Source organism: Salvia hispanica, chromosome 2 (genome assembly GCF_023119035.1).
Source record: "Salvia hispanica cultivar TCC Black 2014 chromosome 2, UniMelb_Shisp_WGS_1.0, whole genome shotgun sequence".
NCBI classification, from domain to species: domain Eukaryota; kingdom Viridiplantae; phylum Streptophyta; class Magnoliopsida; order Lamiales; family Lamiaceae; genus Salvia; species Salvia hispanica.
Window position 1 is genome coordinate 34,718,736 of NC_062966.1, and position 9,823 is coordinate 34,728,558.

The 9,823-nt window shown below is 35.9% G+C and overlaps 1 pseudogene; it reads right to left on the reverse strand.

Moving 5' to 3' along the window:
• Positions 1-207: 207 nt before the first annotated feature.
• On the reverse strand, positions 208-5,964 carry LOC125205119 (annotated as a pseudogene).
• Between the last annotated feature and the right edge of the window lie 3,859 nt (positions 5,965-9,823).

The following is a 9,823-nucleotide window of genomic DNA, read 5'->3' on the forward strand; positions in this document are numbered from 1 at the left end:
TTATTTATCCACGTGCTAAAGATTGATAGGAATTAGTATAGAGTTATTTTAAAAAGTGTTGTCATTTCAAGGGACCCATACCCATGCTACTATATGCATATGGATTTGGTACAAATTCACATTTTTATACTTTCCTCACATTGTAGTAAAGGGAGAATATTCCACTAAGTTTTTCTTACCTAATTTCATTCACCTTTAGTCAAAATAGGACTCTAAATAGTGGGTGTAGAGATTAATAGATTAAAAATATTAAACTGGAGTGCCTGATGCATAATAAATTTTGATGCATAATAAATTTTGAGTCAAAGTGTTGGGTAGCTTGAAAGTAGTCTCATATCTAATTTATTTGCAAGGGGTTGATGTTCCAAATGTCCCTCGCATACTCGTGAATAGTTCTGTCGCTGCTGAACTTGTAGGAGCCTGCCGTATTCAATATCGACATCTTCGTCCATCTCTGCCAAATAAATAACATCCAACCCTTATATTTCCGCATAATAAATTTAAGAAGATACACAACTTGCTTTGTAGTAGTAGCACCACTTACCTTTTGATCTCGATAAGCTTCATCCACTCTCTCTTGGCATTCGATATAGCTAGGGAAATCCTTGCCCACCAGAAAGTAGTCCCCACGTCCGAATCCTTCGTTGCCTTCCAGAGAACCTAGCAGTTCGTCGTAGTTGTAGGCGCCAAAAGCACCACTTCTCACAAACTTTTTCACTTCTTCGAAGCGTGGATCTGGTACAAACTGCAATGGACATTACATTTAGAGCCAAAATAAGAACCGTTTGATATGGACGACAGAATCTTGTGTAAGACGGTCCGATGGATCAAGATCCAGTTGAGTTCAGATTCAAACTCATGTTTCTTGTCTAATCGCATAAATGTGATCTTACCAGTGATTTATAATGTTTGGATATCCACAAAATCATGCAATAACATGTACTTTGGTTTGTTAATTTAAATGAGGCAAAAGAACCGAGTCAGGGAGTGTGTGCACCATACCTTGCCCTCTGCTCTTTCCTTTCGAAGTCCTGCTATCTCAGGGGCTTGAGCACCGAAGAGGAAAAGTTGTCATCTCCTACTTCCTGCCTAATTTCCACATTGGCACCATCCAACGTCCCAATCAAGACACAGCCATTCATTGCAAACTTCATATTGCTGGTTCCACTGGCTTCCATTCCAGCAGTACTGAAAGGGGTAGGGAGGCAGACACCAGAAAGAACTTACAACTTTGCTTAAGAAGAATCATTACTCCATCTAGGATCAGGTGCATTTATGATTGTAATTTTATATATTAGCTTCATTACCTGATATGTTGTGAAAGCTCACTTGCTGGAATTAACAATTCAGCAACACTCACATTGTAATCTGGAACGAATATGACCTAGAAGAGAAATTGAATGAATCAGAAAAGAAAGAAAACTGCAGTGTCACGCTTTAAGCAATGGTATGTGACCATCATATATTTAGCAATGCTACTAAAGATTTGGAAGAAGAAAGCTCATTGTCTTTGTAACACAAGTATGATCAACACTGACCATAAACTTATCTTGATTTTTATGTTGGTTCAACTCATACCTTCAACAAGTCGCCAATATCTGGATCATGATTTATGGTGGCCCCAACATCTGTTATAAATTTTACAATTCTCTTGGCTTGTACGTATGTTGCAAATGCTTTTCCTCCAAACATACATACTCGGGAACAAACTTTGCTTCTCTTTCAGCTGCAGTCATTTCTTTCATTTTTTTATAACGATAAACAATTCCCAAAATGTTTAATAGTTGTCGCTTATATTCATGAATACGTTTCACCTGATAAAGGAATGCATCATTAGTCCATACAACATTATATCTTCAGAGGATAAACAGCGAAATTAAAATGAATAAGAGTAGCAAGAAAAGTCCATAATTACAATATATAATCTGGGCAATAGCCTCATGGCTTATTAAAACAGAAACTAGATTTAAATTAAAAATAATAAATAGAAAATGCAAGGAGGAAGGGTAAAGGGGAGAAAGAGACCTGGATGTCAAACATTGCATCAGGGTTAACTGAATATCCAGTTCTTTGTTTGATGAATGATGCAACCTTATTTTTGTTGGATTTTTTGCAGCAGTCCATTCAATATGGAGATCCTTATTATCTGCGAACTGTCAAAGATTTCACCATTCAAGTCAGAATGCATCTCACTTGATTACGAAAAGTTAAAAACTGGCAAACATTTAGCTGACGTACAGAAATCATTAAGGGGAGTTAGTAACATCAACAATGGTCCATTACATACATCAGCACAAAAATTGTGCTTAGCACTATGGAGTACCTTCCGCAGTTCTGCCAATTTTGCAGTTTTCAGAACCCAGTCGTCAGTTCCAATCCACTTAGTTATTACAGTGCTTAGATCTGGGTTGCAGAAATGGATCCATCTCCTGGGGGTTACCCCATTTGTTTTATTCTGAAACTTCTTAGGCCACAACTACAAAGGGAAAGATAATGCTTAACATCAAGATAAAATTCTTGCTCAAAAAGAGATTAATTTAAAAGTAGGGAGAGATTTCCACCTGGAAAAAGTCATTAAATACTTCTCCTTTAACTATTTCACTGTGGATCTCAGCCACCCCATTCACAGCATGACCACCAACAACACTAAGGTTAGCCATCCGGACCATTTTTGGTGGTAGAGGAGCAGGTTCCTTTTTACAACCTTTTTCTTCTTTGGTGTTTGCTTCTCATCTTTTTCAGTAGTTTTGACTTCAACAATAGATTCCACTTCCTCAACTGTCTCATCCATACGGCTTACATTTTGTTTGGCAAATAATTCGACAACAGAAGCAGGCAGATCAAGATTTTCCAAAATTCTCATTGCTTCCAATTTCTTTTTCAAAATTTCTGGAGTTGATGTTCCGTATTCTGATATTATTTCTCCAATTAGCTGAAAGATATGCACAGGGATACAACAGTCAAGCAATGTAAATGATGAAATGCAAGCTTTTACTTTTCTCAAAGTATTACTTCTTCCCTACCTGTTCATCAATCATCTCTATGATCTCTACATGCCTTGGAAGCAGTCTTTGCATTAAATCATAACTCCATTTCTCCAGGGCCTCAGGCAAAACAGTGTGGTTCGTATACGCCACAGTTCTGGAAATCATACCTCATCGGGTTAGTAAATTTAGCTACATGAGACTTCCATCACAAAAACACTTGTTGGACTACCAACATATTGCTTGGCATTTTGGCAAATGTACGGCAGAGTTGTCAGGATGGTGATAGAATGCTTAGCCTACTAAGTGTTGGAGACAAAATATTGGGGCATCACTTTTAAGAGTGCACCATGAAACAAGAGATTTCAAAAGAAAAATGACTCAATGTGCCCAATGCATATCTTGATCAAATAGTTGGATGTAAACTTTCAAGAAAATGCTTAACATGAAGGTACCTCTGAGTAATCCTCCAAGCAGTCTCCCAATTCAAGCCCTTCAAGTCCATCAAAATTCTCACAAGCTCTGGGATACATAGTGTTGGATGTGTGTCATTCATCTGAACAGCAACTTTATCAGGAAGCTCTTCCCATCTCACATTTCCACCAGATCTCCTCTCAAACCGGGCAATAATGTCTTGGAGAGAAGCCGAGCATAGTGTATATTGTTGTTTTAGTCGAAGAATCTTTCCTTCTTCAGATTCATCCCCAGGGTAAAGTATATAACAGATCTGATATCAAAGAAAGTACTAACATTATTATCAAAGAAAGTAGTATATATCAATAGCACGTTGAAATGGACTGAAGAAGGAAAGAGTGAACAGCAAAAGAATGGTTCAGACAATGCATACTGTATGAAATGAATTATTTTATTTTTGTGAATTTTTTATTCTATCAGGAAATAATGCAAAAGGATGTAGTGCACATGCATAGTATCAAACCATTTGTGAATTTGGTGTTGCTACAATAGAAATGAATAACAACAAATCTTACTGGAGATCCCAATTCCCAAAAGCATAAATCAAGCATACTGGCTCCACATAATGATCAAAGGAAAAACACCATAACAGATTTTGTGAGAAAATCAGATAACTTACTTTCTCTGCATTAGCTTTGGCCTGACATGCTTTAGTGTGTTCTCCAGCATTGAAGGCGCATAAATCCAGTTGGTCAGAAGGAACTTTAGTGGACCACAACCTGAGACTGATAGTTGTTTTGGTCTTATATCCTGGTATTGGCACATCATATGCAACAGCCAGTATATCTTCCCCACCAGTCCAGTTCTTATTCCCATCCGAACCAGTCACGACTTTTCCAAAAAATTTGACTGGATAGGCGATATCATTTCTAACAATTTCCCAAGGATTTCCAATCTGAAATTAGAAGCATATGTGGCTGTAAATTGTGATGACCGTAAAATAAGCACTTGCTGCTACCAAAATGAAAAGAGCAAGAACAAATGAATAACTGACTTTGTTTAGGCTCCTGTCTACTGACCATAATTAAATGCTCAGGAAATATTTAGATTTTTTCTTAAAAAGAAATAATATAATTGTGAACTTTGAGAAAGCATACTTCAAGCCAATTTTCAGCAACCTCCTCTTGGCCATCCTTAGTAATTAGCTGCTTAAATAGGCCATACTTGTACCTCAGGCCATAGCCTGATGCTGGATAATTCAAGGTTGCCAAAGAGTCCAGAAAACAGGAAGCAAGCCGGCCTAGACCACCATTTCCAAGAGCAGCATCTGGTTCCTGTGAGAATGAAAAATTAGCTACGGCCACAAAAAATCCACATAATTGGCACTTGTGACTTGTGAGTATTAAAGAAGAATATACTAGCTCGTTGCAAACTCAAAGTCCGAAAAAGTTATAAAGGGGCAATTATCGTGATTAATGTTTCTTCTATATACACAAAAGGAGTCTTATAGAATATGTATGAGTATGATAATTGATTCAGTTGAAATTCATATTTCGGATTAGAGGAGAAATCAGATATTTACTGGTTGCAACAAAAGTAAGAATGAATATATTCACGTAACTGGCAGAAAATGATACTGTGTCACGAATCACGATGTATGATTTGGATGCTAATAAAACTTGAAGGTAAAGAGGGAGTTTGTTTTGAAACACAGGGACAAACTCCTACTTGTAGAACACTATTTATCATGAGAACTTAAAAAGTACTCAACGTGCTCACCTGAGAAGCTACAGTTTCCAAAGTATGACCAAGCTTTTGCAGAGCCTCTGCATATTCACCAGTGAGCTCCAAATTACCAATCGCATTCAGCAAGGCTCTACCCTGCAGGATATCACAAATTGCAATAAATACGTTGCCAATTGCATATAAATTCTTAGTACTGCGCTTCGTGCTGTATAAACAGGCAGTGGTAAGCTGAACCTGTAGAAATTCCATAGACAAATAGTAGGCTTGCTTCACATTCATTTTTTCGCAGTGATCATACGTTGCGTTCCAATTAACAATAAGCGCATCACGCACGCTTTGCGCAGTGGCAAAGAAAGCTTTCGACGGAGCAAAGTTCTCAGGGAAAACAACGGTGTGAACTCTGCGTGATATTTGATGTTCGATGCAATTGACGCAGCATCGGCAGGTGAAGCCTTCAAATTGCTCCCCACTCCTAATATCATCACAAATTTGTTAATCAGGAAAACATGAATGAATCACCACACCAACGCATTTTAAAATCAACAGCCTAAAAAGGAGACACCACCTTCTTCAGTGATTGGATCGAGCAGCCTCGGCTTCGGTTCGCTGGAGACGCAGCGGATGCAGAAGGACGGATTTCCCCTCTTGAGCAGCAACACCTTGGAGCTGCGGCATCTGGAGGTGACATGAATCAGCCTAGAGCACGCGATCGCCGTTCCTCCGGTCGAGGAAGTCGCCATTGCTACAGTGTCTCCTCACACTCAGTTGTCAATTCCTCTCTCTCTCTTCCTATATCTGAAATGCACACTCAATTCCTCTCTCTGTGAAATCTCGTGAGGTGAGAAATGGGAAGCATGTGGAAAAGATAGATATTTGGGGGCATTGAATGATTATGATGGAGTTGGTTGTCGTTTAGTTAGCACCATGTACTCTTCCTCGTGCCTCGTTGATCGGCGTCGGGTTGCCATTGCTTTCGGAGCACCCAAATTTAATTGATAATCACCCAACTCATGCTTCTACTTGTTGACTACGGTGTGACTTAATGACGAAAATATGTAATCCATTTGCTATTTTAACTAATTTCATATTGTATTGAACTACAAAAATAGTCCTCATATCGTTTATCTCGCCGATGAATTCGGACTTTGAAATATCAGAAGACCGAACTAAGCGTTTATCGAAAATGATCATTTTTCATTGTTTAGGTGAGAAAATACCTTTTGGAGGGTTTTAGGGGTTTGTACGATTTAGTTTTTTACATTTTAAATCTAATATTATTTAATTGATGTCTAAATCTAATATTATTTCAAAATTATCATTCTTAGTCTCTTTTGCATCCTTCACTTTGTTTCTTAATTTCAATGTTAGATTTAATTTTATAAAATTAAATTTTAAATTTTGATTTTTAAATATCATATCAATAAATTTTTTTATTTATTAAAATTACTATTAAATAACAAATTAATAGTTGTAATCAATATTTTTAAATATCATATCAATAAATTTTTTTATTTATTAAAATTACTATTAATTAACAAATTAATAGTAATTTTAATAATTAAAATTTTTTATTGATATTTAAAAATTAAAATTTAAAATTTAATTTTATAAAATTAAATATAATATTGAAATAAAGAAACAAAGTGAAGGATGCCAAAAGATGAAGAATGATAATTTTGAAATAAAATCGATTTAATCATCATGAAATAATATCAATTTAAAATGTAAAAAACAAATCGCCTAAACCAAACCTCAAAGTATTTTCATCAAAGTTTAAAAATACCATTTTCGAGATAAGTACCAGGTTGTCTAGGATTTTTAAGTCGGCAGTTCTGGAGATAAAGCGCATAGTCTGGACTATTTTTGTAGTTAACTCTATTTTATATATGATGAACTATAAAAATGTTCCTTGAATTATGAGTTTATCTCGTTAATAGTTCTGAAGTTTAAAAATATCTATAGTAATCCTTGTCGATGACCTTAGACTTCTTTTTCTGACGTGCAATTAGCACGTCAAGAATATGAGGTGTAATAGTTTTATTACTAATATATTATTAGAAATGAATTATTCACTCCTTGAATGAGCCTTTTAAGGAATTGAGTGCTCATTCTAATATGGTATCGAGTGAAGCCTAAGTCATGATGATTTTTATTATTATCTCTTGTCTTGTTTATGATGAAAGTCAGATGTATCGTTTTGAGTGCGTGCGGAAGCATGTTAAAATATCTTAATTTTGTCTCGGGTCAACTCGTGACTCATCTATATGAAAATGGTCAACCCTCCCTCCTTAGTGGTCATTTAAGGGGAGGAGTGATCCATTTTTCATATATTTAATATTATTTCATATCATGCCATATATCCTTAATTGCTGATTTAAGAACAAAGGAACATGGCTCAGGCGAGTGTCCCTCCATTCCATCTCATCTTGTTTTTCCTTTTTGGAGTTGATTTTGTGTTTTATACTTGTCTGAATTGTTTTTATTAGGGTTATTTCCCTGAGATGGAATAGAGTAAGGAACGTAATGTATATTTAAGAAATCAATATGAGCTAATTTCAGAACAATATACATAGTTTGAGTATCACATACAATTGGTTGTACTTGAAAGTTGTACCCAAAACATATATCACTACATACAAAATCCAGAAATTATGAATTGCGATTTCTTCTCATTATTGAAAAATACTTTTTTTTATCTTTCTTCGTCATATTATCTTTAATGCAAAGTTCTAGATCAATACATACTCATTACTATTATCTTACACACAAAGAGAACAATTGCTCGAAGTTTTTTTTTTTTTTTTTTTTTACTTTTTTATATTAAGCGAATAGAGAACTAAATCGATCGCTAATGAGAAAACCTATCCCACAATTAACGGTTTAGATCCCCACACAATTCTCTTTCAATTTACCACATTTCATTGTGGCGATGTCGTCGCCTTAGCAGCCCCAACACTCGGCCCGACATTATATAAGGGGATTAAATCGGAAATCCAAAAATTATGAATTGCGATTTCTTCTCATTATTGAAAAAGACTTTTTTTACCTTTCTTCATTATATTATCTTTAATGTAAAGTTCTAGATCAATACATGCTCACTACTTTACAATCCTTTCCAACTTTTCATGATAGAGATAACTAACCCTATTCATTGTTTGGTTGCGGTTAGAAATTCTTCCGCCACATTTTGTTTCTTTTTTTCAAATAGGCAAATAATAGAATATGCAACAAAAAGACCACTATATCCCTTGAATTAATTTGTAAACCCCACGTTACCCTTGACCCTAATTTAGCGGTAAAAAGCGAAAATTTGAGAATCCCACCACCATATTTTTCATCCATTCAACAAATATTAAAATTTCGAGTCTCCCTCTCTCATTTTCATTGACAACGTAGAACTATTGGAAAGCCTCCTATCAATCTCTGCGTGTGAGTTCGAGCTCTAAGCACAAACTTGGGTCCATCCAAGTAGATCTAAAACGTTTACGGTGAGAGTCGATTTAATTAGGATTGTGAAGAAATCAATACCTTCCGAATCAAGTCCGTATCGGACATGTTTGAAGCCTATCGCGTCGTCCTCGTCAAGGGAGCACAATGAGTTGCGCGTGGTTTCTTTTTTCCCAATTTCGTTTGCCCAATTTATGTTCGCCCTAATTGGGCGTTAGATTTCGTCTCCTCACAATTAAATCGGATTGCAATTTCTTGAAGTAGATGAAAGGTAAATTGGTAAAATCTAATTTAGCATCAATTTTTGCATCCATAGATACAAGCTGTATCGCAGGGTGGTGGGGGGTTAGAGATAGCTCAAAAACTTGTTAACTATCCAAAAACTGAGACGGGTCGGGATATTTTTCCGGTCAAAAGCTTTTCCCAAAAGTGAACCAAACGAGAGGAAAATGCAGAAAACATTCCCCTAATCTATTGTTTCAAGGCAACCAATCAAACCCTTATCTTACACACAAAGAGAACAATTGCTCGAAGTTTTTTCTTCTTTTAAGCGAATAGAGAACTAAATCGATCTGCCAATGGAAAAAACCTATTCCACAATTAACAGGTTTAGATCCCCACACAATTCTCCTTCAATTTGCCACATTTCATTGTGCGAGATCCGTCGCCTTAGCGGCCTCCACACTCCGGCCCGACATCATGCGAGGTTAAATCAAAGTTACGATAGACGTTAAGAAGGAGACCTTAACCCATGTCGCCTAAAGCCCATCTCCCAAGCCTCACACTTATGCAGAGATGGAAGCAACTCACGACAGATTAGATTCGAACCAGACCATTCGGCAGATCGCCCCTCCGTGCCAATCTGGCTACGCCTGCGGCGATTGCCACATTTCATGATTTGTTTAAAGATGGGTGGAAGTTCCACCAGACAATTAATTAATCACAACTTCACTTATTTAATCAGTATTACTATTAATTTAGTATACTTTATAATTAATTAGTTAGACTTTGTCATTAACTAATTAATTTAGACGTTAGCATTTAATTAATCAATCGAGATAAATATATTCACAATTCTAGGGCAAGATATCATTTTATAATTTAATACTATATCAACATGTTATTCATCAAACCCTCCATATTTTATGTTATTAATTTAATCTAACCAAATAACATTATAAAATCAATAATAACTTTAATTTTACTTCTTTTTATTTATTTATCGAGTCCAT